Raw genomic sequence first — 11,574 nt, 5'->3', positions numbered from 1 at the left:
TTCCCCCTAACTAAGCAGGCTTTCTCCTTTTTTCTAGACCTTAGCTGAAGTCCTTTACTAGTCACTGATTTGCATATATTTGAATTCAATTCAGTTCTATGGTCACAATATCAACGATAGATTCAAACTGGTTAGTGGCTATCTGGACTACTCTGCTTTTCTTAATGATGTTGATTTTATGGTTCCAAAAGCTTTCCGTCCCAGATCAATGTTCACTAGAAGAAACTATCCTAACGATTATGCTCTTCACCACTTCATGTCAAGGGTCCAGTCTGCTCAGAACAGAAATTGAAGTTGTTTTTAAAGTCTTCTTTAGAAAGTCACTAATCAGTTTCAAAGCGAAAGTAATGCCATATAGTATTCCATCTACATTATGTGCTAATGTATTAATTATTTATACATCGTTGCATGTACTCGTACACAGCTATGTTATTGAGTTATTGAATTTGTCTTATATCAACATTTATGTTATGTATAATCAACCTATTGTTACTGTGCTGTTCTTAACTACGGAGCCTGTTGTCCTTTTTTATTTAAGTTGATAAAATATCTCATATATTGTTTATTTACCTTCATGACTGTTATTTGTTAATAACAATGATGAAACCGTTGAAATATGAAAACCATCCAAATAAGTCTGATGGTTATTTTTTCTGTGCATGGTGGAAGCCTAAGTAACCTTTGCGCCATGGAGGCCAATATTTAGCAGTTTAATCACTCAATTTTGACATCGAATATGAGCGTGATAGTCAGTACGTAATATCAAGACTTAGTTGCGTCGGCGTTACGTGTTCCAACCATGTAATTTCAACTTTACACTCAGCCTCGCTTATTGTTACATTCTTTTTTACATTGTTGCACCAATAGAACGGTATCTGTTGATTTAGAACAGGGACAACGAAGAGTACACGGTAGTATTGGTGTCAAATCCTTGAGACTTCGAGAAACGCTCGGAAGTATAAAAGAAAAAGCAGCACGCATGTCTACTGTAAACTCAACCCTTCTGTATGGCGCAGAGGTTTGGGCGGGTGTCATGAGGATAAGGCGATACAGTCAAAAGCTGTTATCGGTACAGAGAAGAGCGGCACTTAGGGTCGCCTGCGCCTATCGCACCGTTTCCGGTTCAGCCGTGGCGGTCGTGGCTGGGGTGATTCCTATTGACCTGCTGGCCATCGAGAGACAGACCGTCTTCCGGGAGGCTGCCGAGCGGGGTAGAAAGGATGCCTTGGCTGCTGCCAGGGCGGAGACTCTGCAGGTTTGGCAGCGGAGGTGGACGGAAGGATTGGACGGCCGCTGGACCTTCCGTCTCATTCGAGAGCTTCAATCCTGGATAGATCGTGGCCACGGGGAGATAGATTTCTACCTGTGTCAGTTCCTGACGGGGCACGGTTACTTTAGGAAGTACCTCTACAGGATGGGAAAAGTCAGGTCGCCTCGGTGTGCTTACTGCCCGGAGGAAGATGATGATGTTCATCACACCTTCTTCGCTTGCGGGCGCTTCACCGAGGCCAGGCAAACGCTCGCCACCACAGTTGGTGATGTTACGGCAGAGACCATTGTGGAGATGATGCTGCAGAATGAGGACGCCTGGAATGCAGTCACCACTCACGTACATGCGATCCTTCATCAGAAGCGTGAAGACGGATGCCTGGCTGACCCCTAGCTTCCGAAACAAGTAGTTTTGTCCTGGTTGAGACATAAGACACACGGACCAGGCAAGATGTCATCCGAAAGGGTTCCGGCCTGGGCTCTCCGTGGCCCGTAGGGGGTTTAGTGGGTAGTCCGCAAGGGAGTCCCACACTCCGTGCGCAAATGCATTCCCCCTACGTAAAAAAAAAAAAAAAAAAAAAAAAAAAAAAAAAAAAAAAAAAAAAAAAAAAAAAAAATCCCATCTTTACCTCACGCCAATTTTATCGACTGACAGAAAATCCAAGCAGCAATTCATTAGCGAAGGAAATAACTGAGAAACTCTAAAGAGTTGTTTTGAGTGATTGAAACCTCAAATTCAGGTCTTCGGTTACCTCACCTAAATCTTGTATAAACGTCGTTTTTGCTCGACTGTATTTTTTGACGTGACAACGTCTTAAATTAGGTTGCGGCTCGGAGTCACTCATGAAAAAGTGTAACGCCCGGTAACGTTACGATGCCCGTCCAGTGGGTCCGCCGCACGGGATAAAGCAGATAACTGTGGGTCCGCCGCACGGGATAAAGCAGATAACTATGTTTATTCGTGAAAATGTGGAGTGCTTAGATTCGTCATTTACAACAACTACAACAATAAAGGTAAATAATTGTACACTGATATTTCATTATCGTAAACTATGATTGATTGATTAATTGTTAGATTGACACAAAAGTTGAGAAACTGAGTTTATAGGTTATGTCATACTATTGACAAATGTTGATAGTGTTAAGTAAATTATTAGTTTAAATCACTCTGCAATCAATCGTAATTCAGTCGATTGAGAAGAAACAGCGCGTATTGCTAGTCAAACATTTAAAATAACAAATTATAACCTCTAACCTGTCATAACAGTGCGACCAAACAAACGAACTAAACCGACCAATCACCACGCGCGGAGTTAAAATTTAACTGTGTTTAGCAAGAATTTCAAATTCTAATTTTAGTAAATGTTTTATTCAACTTTACCATTTACAATAACAAATTTTAATTAATTTCAAATTATGTACAATGTTTTAGTAAACAAAATATATTTCTATAGTTAAAATTTGTGCAATTCTTATTTTCATTCAATTCCTTGTTCCTATTGTGCAATTTAATAATATTCATATCAATAAATATTCTACCGTGAAAAAGACGTTGTCACGTAAAATCTTCGCCCGTAAAACCGACTTTTCAGGCAACCATAATTTTTTTATTTCTTCAGTAAAGTTTCCATTACTGATCCTTTTGCGTTTTTACACCTACTTCGATTGTTCTGTTAGGTGATCGAGCCAAACAATATTTACGCCTACAATTAAACTTTACTATATATATTTACAATATACAATATACACTCGTATATATATATTGAGTGTACGCCTTCCTGATGGCGACCTGAATGATTTCTTTGATCGGCTTGAGGGTTGCCTGGGCTACCTCATTCGGCCTAGACCGAACTCAAGGTTCATGTTTTGTGGAGACTTCAACATTCACCTCGAGTGTTCTTCTAAGGAAGAAGAAAGTTTTACCAATTCCTTCCGGAGCTTCAGGTTATTTGTAACAAACAGACTGCCTACGAGAGGATCCGCTTGTCTGGACACCATTGTAACGGATCTGGATTCGTGGAATTATACTGTTGGAGTGGTCAATCCCATGGTCGCAGATCATGCAGCTGTTGCAATGAAAATTGAAAATTGCCTGGTAAGTACACAACCTTCACCTTCTTGGCATGTCAAGTACAGTTTCAGGAAAAGAGTAGTTAGGGATGAACTTCTGCCACTTTTTCGTAGGAAGCTGGAATGTGTGGATTGGGACAAAGTGATTGCAGGTAACACACCAGTGGCTGCTTTTGGTTCTCTAATAGAAACCTTTGTTTATAAGTTTGATTTGGTTTATCCTCTCTCAAACACAAATAGGCCAAAAATGTCCAAAGTGGGGAATACAAATGTTTTAGACACAGGTCTTGGTATGATGATGAGCTCCGTAGGCTGAAGTCCTATGTAGTACTTCTATATGACCACTATAAATCTGCCAAGGTACCTAACGAGGCTGACAAGTATTATAGAACTTACATAAGAGTTAATGGGCTGTATAGATAATGGGTGAGTGAGGCTAAAAAGAAGCACAATGTCAAGTTGATAAAGTCATCCCCTAACATTTGTAAAGCCGCTTGGGACATAATCAATATACATCGTACCAAGAAACCTGTGGATTTACCTGAATATGGGCCAGATGAATTTAATAACTTTTTTGTTTACTCAGTGGAGGAAATAATTTCAAATCTTCCAGTGGTTCCTTCCAACTCAGTGGCCGCCACAGTGCATCATCATCCAGACCGCCCAAGACTTGTCGACTGGAATGTGGTAAGCCCTTGTCAGATCGTTAAAATTGTCTCAAGATTTAAGAATTCTAGGACCCAAGATGTTTATGGCGTATCCTGCTCAATTCTAAAGGGAGTCATTGACATTATTGCTAGGCCACTTTCACAGGTAATAAACGGTTGTCTGGAGCACGAAATGTTCCCGGATAAACTGAAGGTGGCTAGAACAGTGCCAATCTACAAGAAAGGCTGTGCGGCTCAGATGTGCAACTATTGACCGATCTCTATTCTTCCAGCGATGTCTAAGGTAATTGAGACTGTAATTAAATATCAGCTCAGCTCACCTCCTTCTTGGACTGCTTCTTCTTGGAAGCAAATAACCTTCTTCTAGATGCCTAGCATGGTTTTCGTAGAGGCCGCTCCACAACAACTGCCCTACTCTCTCTTGTGGAAAGAATTTTAGACGCTTTTGAGGCCAACGAAACTACATCCCTCTCCCTCTGTGACCTTAGCAAGGCGTTCGACATTATGCCCCATTTCTATTTGCTGATGACACTACCCTGATCTCAAGAGCTAGTGACCCTGAGGTGGTACTTAGGGAGGCTGATGAATTGCTACATACTGCCAAGACTTGGTTTACAGACAATAAGTTAAAATTACATGAAGATAAAACCCAAACCCTTCTTTGCAGCCTGAAGCGCAGAGCTGTTGGGCAGACGGGAGGGCTGTAAAGCTGCTGGGGTTCTGGCTGGATTCTAGACTAAATTAGAATGCGCACGTCTCCAAGGTATGCTCAAGACTATCTAGAGTGATCTGCCTGCTCCGCAAACTGAGATACAATGTGACTGAGGAGTTTTTATTAATGGCATACCACTCCCTTTTCCACAGTCTTATAATGTACGGACTCCTCCTTTGGGGACATTCTTCCGCTAGCGGCAACATCCTGCTACTACAAAAAAAGGCTGTTAGGGTGATAGCCAGTGCTGGCCACCTGGATCACTGTAAGCCCATCTTTAAGCATCTGGGAATTCTCACAGTGCATGGCCAGTATGTCCTTGACCCCCTCCTTTACATACGGGACAACATTGATTCATTTGACAGAAGGAACCAGGTGCATGATCACCGTACTCGTGGTGCCTGCCAGCTGGATGTGCCTCGATGTAGGCTCGCTGTGAAGCAGAGGAGCTTCCCTACTTCAGCTCTTAACCTTTTTAACACCCTGCCGGAGTACGTGCGAAATCTTGAGCTTGGGAAGTTTAGGAAACATCTGAGGGGCTGTTTGGTTGAGAGGCCAATCTATACTCTAAAAGAATTGGACGGTGGGTTTTTTCTGCATCCACCGCCATTGTGATTTCTTTTTAGTTTTGTGATTTTAATTTGTATATAGTATTTTGATTTTAATTTTTATATAGTTTTTGTGAAATGACGCAGTCAATCCGGTTTTACCGGTCATCGACGGAGCTACCAAGTATCAAGTAAGTAAGTATATTATCCTTCATTTCGTAAGTTCTGAAGTTCACTAATTAGATGTTTAAGGCTCCGTTCTAGCTGAGCGACGAAAAATCTGTCGGTAATGTAACGATGTCTTTCCTATCGGCAACAAAAATAGTGTTCACAGTGCTTTCCATAGATGACGGTAATAACGAGACGCGATACTGCAGCGAAAGGAGTTTTCATTCATATTGTTGTTGTCTCATGACCGGACTTGTGTGTCTTCAGTTGCAAAAACCGGTAACGTCGCGTCGCACGTAAAGCTAGCGTCTTACTTATTTTTGAGACTAAAATAGTTGATTGCCAAAATTAAACCGATGTTACTAGATTGAGTGATCCCATAAGAACCCAGGCAGAAAGGCCGGTTCCCGGCTAATATATCTGAGAAAACCAGTGTGACTACGGCTCTGAATGCAGCTTAGACTTCCAACATTTCACTATTGTTTTGCAAGAAATATTTGCATTCTCTTTACTTTTATGAGACAGATAACCAGAGCTTAAAGCACTTTGTCTGCATTTTATACACCTGTTGTTACAATTGGAATGGGAATTCTAATACAGGCGTACTAAAAAAGTAAGGTTTCTTAGATTCAGTGTTTTAAAATGGAGAAAATAATACCTTCGGTTGACAAAGTCAAGCTGTGGAATCATACTCTAAGTCATTTAATATTAAAACCCTTATAAGATTCATAGCTATAGTGAACTCTTCCTGCCCCGCAATGCATGAATACAGTGAGTTCACGACATGATCTGCAGAAGAATTCACGTATAGGGTATTAATTAAATCAATCATATGAATCAAGTAGCCCAAGAAAGCATCTCAAGCATTCAAGTAAACTGTTAGTGAAGCAATGTTGTAGGCACATGAAATTTCTGAAGTTTGTGTTATCATCATGTGCGACACTTCAGGTCATACCATAGGAACTGTCATAGGATAAACCCCTAACAACCAGAGAATCATGAATGATAATATCTAGAAACCTCCTTCAAGAAGCTGATATCAGAACAACAAAAGTACATTACATGTAACAGAGTTCAGTTTACTTAGCATACAGACATTTTGTCCACACACTTGAAAAGTGAAACCACACTAATAAACAACTCTTCTTCACATTTCAACAGAAGCTTGGTAAGTGCACATCTGGCTAAACCTGCCAATTTAAAGTATAATGGTCCATACTTCACTAACAAATCACACATCTTTGGAAACAACAATGTATTGGAATGACTCACTCTCTGTTTCAGCTTTAAATCATCAATAACCATGTACATAAAATGTACTATTTTAAACAAAATAACCAGGTTGCTTTTTAAACACTTTCAATTTGAATACTGCAAATAAGTTTCAACATATCGGTTCAATATCACATATAAAACACTTCAACGATTAGGCTACTTCCAAATTCATTATTTGATATTCAAATTCAATATTCCAAGTTCATAAAATGCCTCCTAACCTCCATATTACCTACTCTTAACCATGAAGAAAATCTTGTCTATTTTGCTTCTAGATCCTCTTCTACTCTGTGTTTCATTTCACATAATTATTTTTACTAAGTATTTCAATCCTCTTTAGATCTTGGTGACCCTTTTAAAGGTTCTGTGGTTGTATCCCAATTCTTATAATTCTGACTACCCAGAGAACAGTAAATTTTTATTCCTTGAGTACTGTGATTTTTTTCTAAATTAAACTAAATGTCCAGAATGAGATGATGATGTTCTTGGACTCAACATAATAGGTTTTAAAAAGAGCGAATCTTTTAATAGGTAATGGGTTTCTTCAGAAAGCGTGCTATCACTAAAAATATAAATTTTATTTATGGTATCAATAAATCAACACAGTTTTACTTACGGTATCATGAATCAACGTGATCAAAATACATTTTTATATGTTAACTTTTTTTATGTTTTTATTTTTTATATATTGAAGTTTTGCTAATAAAACCCAATTTTTAAAATGCATAGAATATAAAAAAAATTCTAGTTATTTGTTAAGTTTCGTAAATAATTTTATTAAGGAAACTTCATTCCTCTAGTATTAGACTTTGTGTTATAAACATTAGGGAACCATTTCAATCTTAAAAACATTGTGCAAGTTCTTACAATTAGAGATGGTTTCAAAAGATAAGTACTAACCTGGCAATAAACCTATAGTTTATAATAAAGATATAAAAATTATTTGTTGCAATATTTTCACAACTAATTTCTATGGGACTCCTTTATGACAAGTTAATAAAACCACTTAATCTTGTTTTTACCTTTAATCTAATACTTTTATCATATTTTACTGTACTTAATTTATATTTATGATTTATTTTGTTCAATGTACATTTTAAAAACAACAATGACATAATGACTTGCACAACGATCACACAACACAATGATCAATAAAAACAAACAGAAAAAAACCTAGAAATAAAAATGAAATAATTAACACAGTACCTAATGTGAGTAGAACTGGAATTGCAGTGGGTAACAAAACTGAACTCAACAGTGAAGTCTTATCTCTGTGTTTACGTTTGTACTTAGTAGGTTGTTGTATAACTTGAGGTGGTGTGACGTGATAATTGGAAGGTAACATAGATAAGACTTCAGCAAGTTAGACATTATGCACTAACAAAACTGTTGTTTTCTGTGTAGGATTCAGTGTATTGGCATAGTCATGACAAGTACAGGAAATCAATGTTATACTGCAAACAAATGTTTACAAAATAAACTTGAACAAACTATGGACTGTATTACAAAATATGAAAATTAATTATTATTGTTTCACTTGATTAGATTTTAAATAAATTATAAACACACCTGGCAATTAAAACAATTAATTATGGATTTTTATCAATTAACAATTTAAAAAATAGATAAGATAATCATATTAAATTATTATTAATAATTTAATACCACTTTTCTTCATACAATTGTCAAAGAAAAAAACCCTGTCATCTGCAATGACATTTTTTCTGCTTCTGAAATATAGAACAATATTTTCTAACCTTTGTTTAAAAAAATTGCCCAAACATGTATTGCGCTTCCAGTACAGTTTTAATGCCCAAGGTATATGTTTTAACTAATCAAACATATTACAAATACAATGTAGTACCTAACCTCCCAAAATTGTAAAACATCTGGTTTATGGAAATGATTTAAATTCATTATACCACAGGATAAGTTTGTTTGGAAGCAAAAGCAACACTATTCCATTTAGTTTCAAGTACTATTTAATTGTCTATATGAACATTTTTATTTAATTAAACTGTTTCAATTATTGGAAATTGTAGGTAGTTATTTTTGTAAAATATAACTTTTGAAAGAATGTAATTGATTCTTTAATCACATTCTTTCAAAAGTTATATTTAATTAAATTACTGTAAAGTAATAGAACATTTAACCTTACCTATAAATTGTGTTTTTATTGATTTAATTTATATTCATTCGGTAGTAATCAAACAAAATCTCACCACTCATTGGCATGTTGTAGTTGTGTAATTTAACGCTTTTATGAAAACCCATTACAAAATAACTTATTTATATCTGGTATATATGGGATTATTATATGTTGACATTTGGCACAAAACGAAAATAACATGTTAATAAAATAATATTAAAGGAAACAAGGTAATTATATTAAATGCAAAGCGATATATAAAATATTTATTTTGTTATTTTAAAATCCCCACCATGTACACCTTACAGGCTATGGAAGCAACAAAACTTTAACAAACCTTCCAAATTTTTAACAGATTAATTATAGGCCTATGTTATGGAGTGAAATAAGTACTGGCAGAAACATTTCTCTATATATGAATTGGTAAGTGAAACTACTAAATAACAGAACCACTAATGTTAAATGTCAACAGTTTGAAAACATATATTTTGGAACTAAAATGATTTATTACTTTTTTGACTCTGGAAAATTCAGACGAAGTAAAAAGTTAAGTAAAATAGTTAAATACTACATGAAAACATTTTAAAACAGAAATAAACAGCAGAAAATGCCCGCCAGCAAAATCACATGTCACAGACTTTGATTTTACACTATCACTCAGGTTTAACAACCATCTGACTAATAGAATAAAAATTCTCTTCGAAAAACCATACAAAAATGGTGTTTTATCACTTATTTTAAGAAACCCACAAGAAGACATACATGTATGGTATTTTTGAAATCAGAAAAAAATATACTTTCTTTTAATTGATAAAAATATGGGTTGTTACTTTAAACAAAATTGACTCGCACCCTAGACCTCCTGCTTGCCGTTCTGAAGGTTTAGGGCATTGCAATATTTAAACATAATGGGTACCTAGTAAGGTGGAAAAGATCTAAACTATGCAACTGAGCAGAGAACAAGAGTGTTCTGTGAAGAGAAATTTTGGTACTAACATGTACTAAATGGGTTGACAAGAGATAGGTTGTATCCATTACTGCACAAGAGCCATCTAATACCAATTTGCTCCTGCTTTCTGCATAATGTATACATTTTCTTTTTAAAGAAATATTAAACAAAATCTAGTCATCCACTCACAATATATTTACTAGCTTGATCTGCTAAATCGGGACAAGGTAGGTGTTAAGTTACAAGCCTGGCTCTAATTTTATTACTGAAATAATTGTTTGTTTTGGTGTCATGTAGCTGCATGCTGTTGCTATACATTCAAAAGTTCCATGGCTTTAATTTGTTTCCTTGCCTTAATATCTACTACCGAATTAGCTGTTTATTTTTCTACTTATTGTAATTAAATTAATAGTGTATAGTTTTTCTGCTAAAATGTACTTTTCTTTATGCTTATTAGGCATGGTCAAATAAAAATATTATTTATTGACATAAGATATTGTGTATAATTTTGAAAAAAAATCTTGTATTTAAAAAGTAACTTTTTAATTCATTTTTCACAACTTTGACTGCAGTTGGAACAGTAAAAATAGACATGGAAGTTTCTGTTATCTATTTTACAACTAAAATACAGTAGTTTCATAAATGTAAAATGTACAAATAAACTGCAACATAACATATTTAAATCAATTTTGTGATTTTGTTATGGTTAATTAACTGAAAAATAATGGTCTTAAAATAATATTGTATTTTACAAAATAATACCTTTATGGGTTAAAAATTAAAATGCTAACTGAAAAATAAAAAATTGATTGTGAAGATAAATTGTCGGCCCATATGAAATAAGTACTACAAACCAGGTTAAATACACGCCAGACATTGGGTCAGTGTGTTAGACTTCACACTTGCTCCAGAGTGGACAACACCTGGTCCCAAGAGTGATTCCTTAGCTTAGGGAACCGATAGCAACATAGAAGAGTTTCACATCACATTCCAACCCTCTACATCAAATTATTCAACACTTAACGTGCAAACAGACAGACATAAAAAATATTTCGTTCATCAGCAACTAAAGGATTTAGATTTGGTACTAATAAAATTACCATTCCAAGTTACAATATGGATATTTTTTTGGTTATTTACCTAATTATAATAGTTAAAAAAAATTTATAGTTTCCAATGTATACATGACTAATTTTTTTATTGAATACAATAAAATTGTTACAGAATGTAATTTAATATTATTCCCACATAAAATGGGTAGTACAAATAAATGGAGAGTTAAAATTACAAAAAAATTGTTTGTTTTCAAAATTGAAAAAGTAAAAATGGTTCTTTTGTTTACATAAAACAAAATTGCCTGATATCATTCAGATCCTCAAAAATTAAAACATATTCTAGTCTAAAATAACATGTATCACACTACAAAATTGGATTAAAAACAAATTTTTAGGAACTTATTTAGCAAACCCTGACTTTTTGAATTAAATCCATCCATTGCTAACTGCCAATGAGACAGTTACTTGAATGGGTGAACTGTCTTTTACTTATACAAAAATACACAATGTATACTAAACTATATTTAACAAAAATTATGTTGAATATTACTACCAAACAGGTACATAAAGAAATTTAAATTACAATAGGCTTTCGGAGATGTGGCATCTAACACGCTAACTATACTAATGGCCATAAAAATGAAAATTTATACACCTTATCTAATAAACAACGTAAAAAGTATAATGAGGGCTATTAACTCTTAATTGGCA

The sequence above is a fragment of the Homalodisca vitripennis genome, chromosome 1 (genome assembly GCF_021130785.1).
Source record: "Homalodisca vitripennis isolate AUS2020 chromosome 1, UT_GWSS_2.1, whole genome shotgun sequence".
NCBI lineage: Eukaryota > Metazoa > Arthropoda > Insecta > Hemiptera > Cicadellidae > Homalodisca > Homalodisca vitripennis.
The sequence above is the reverse complement of the archived record's forward strand: the minus strand, read 5'-3'. Positions refer to the sequence as shown.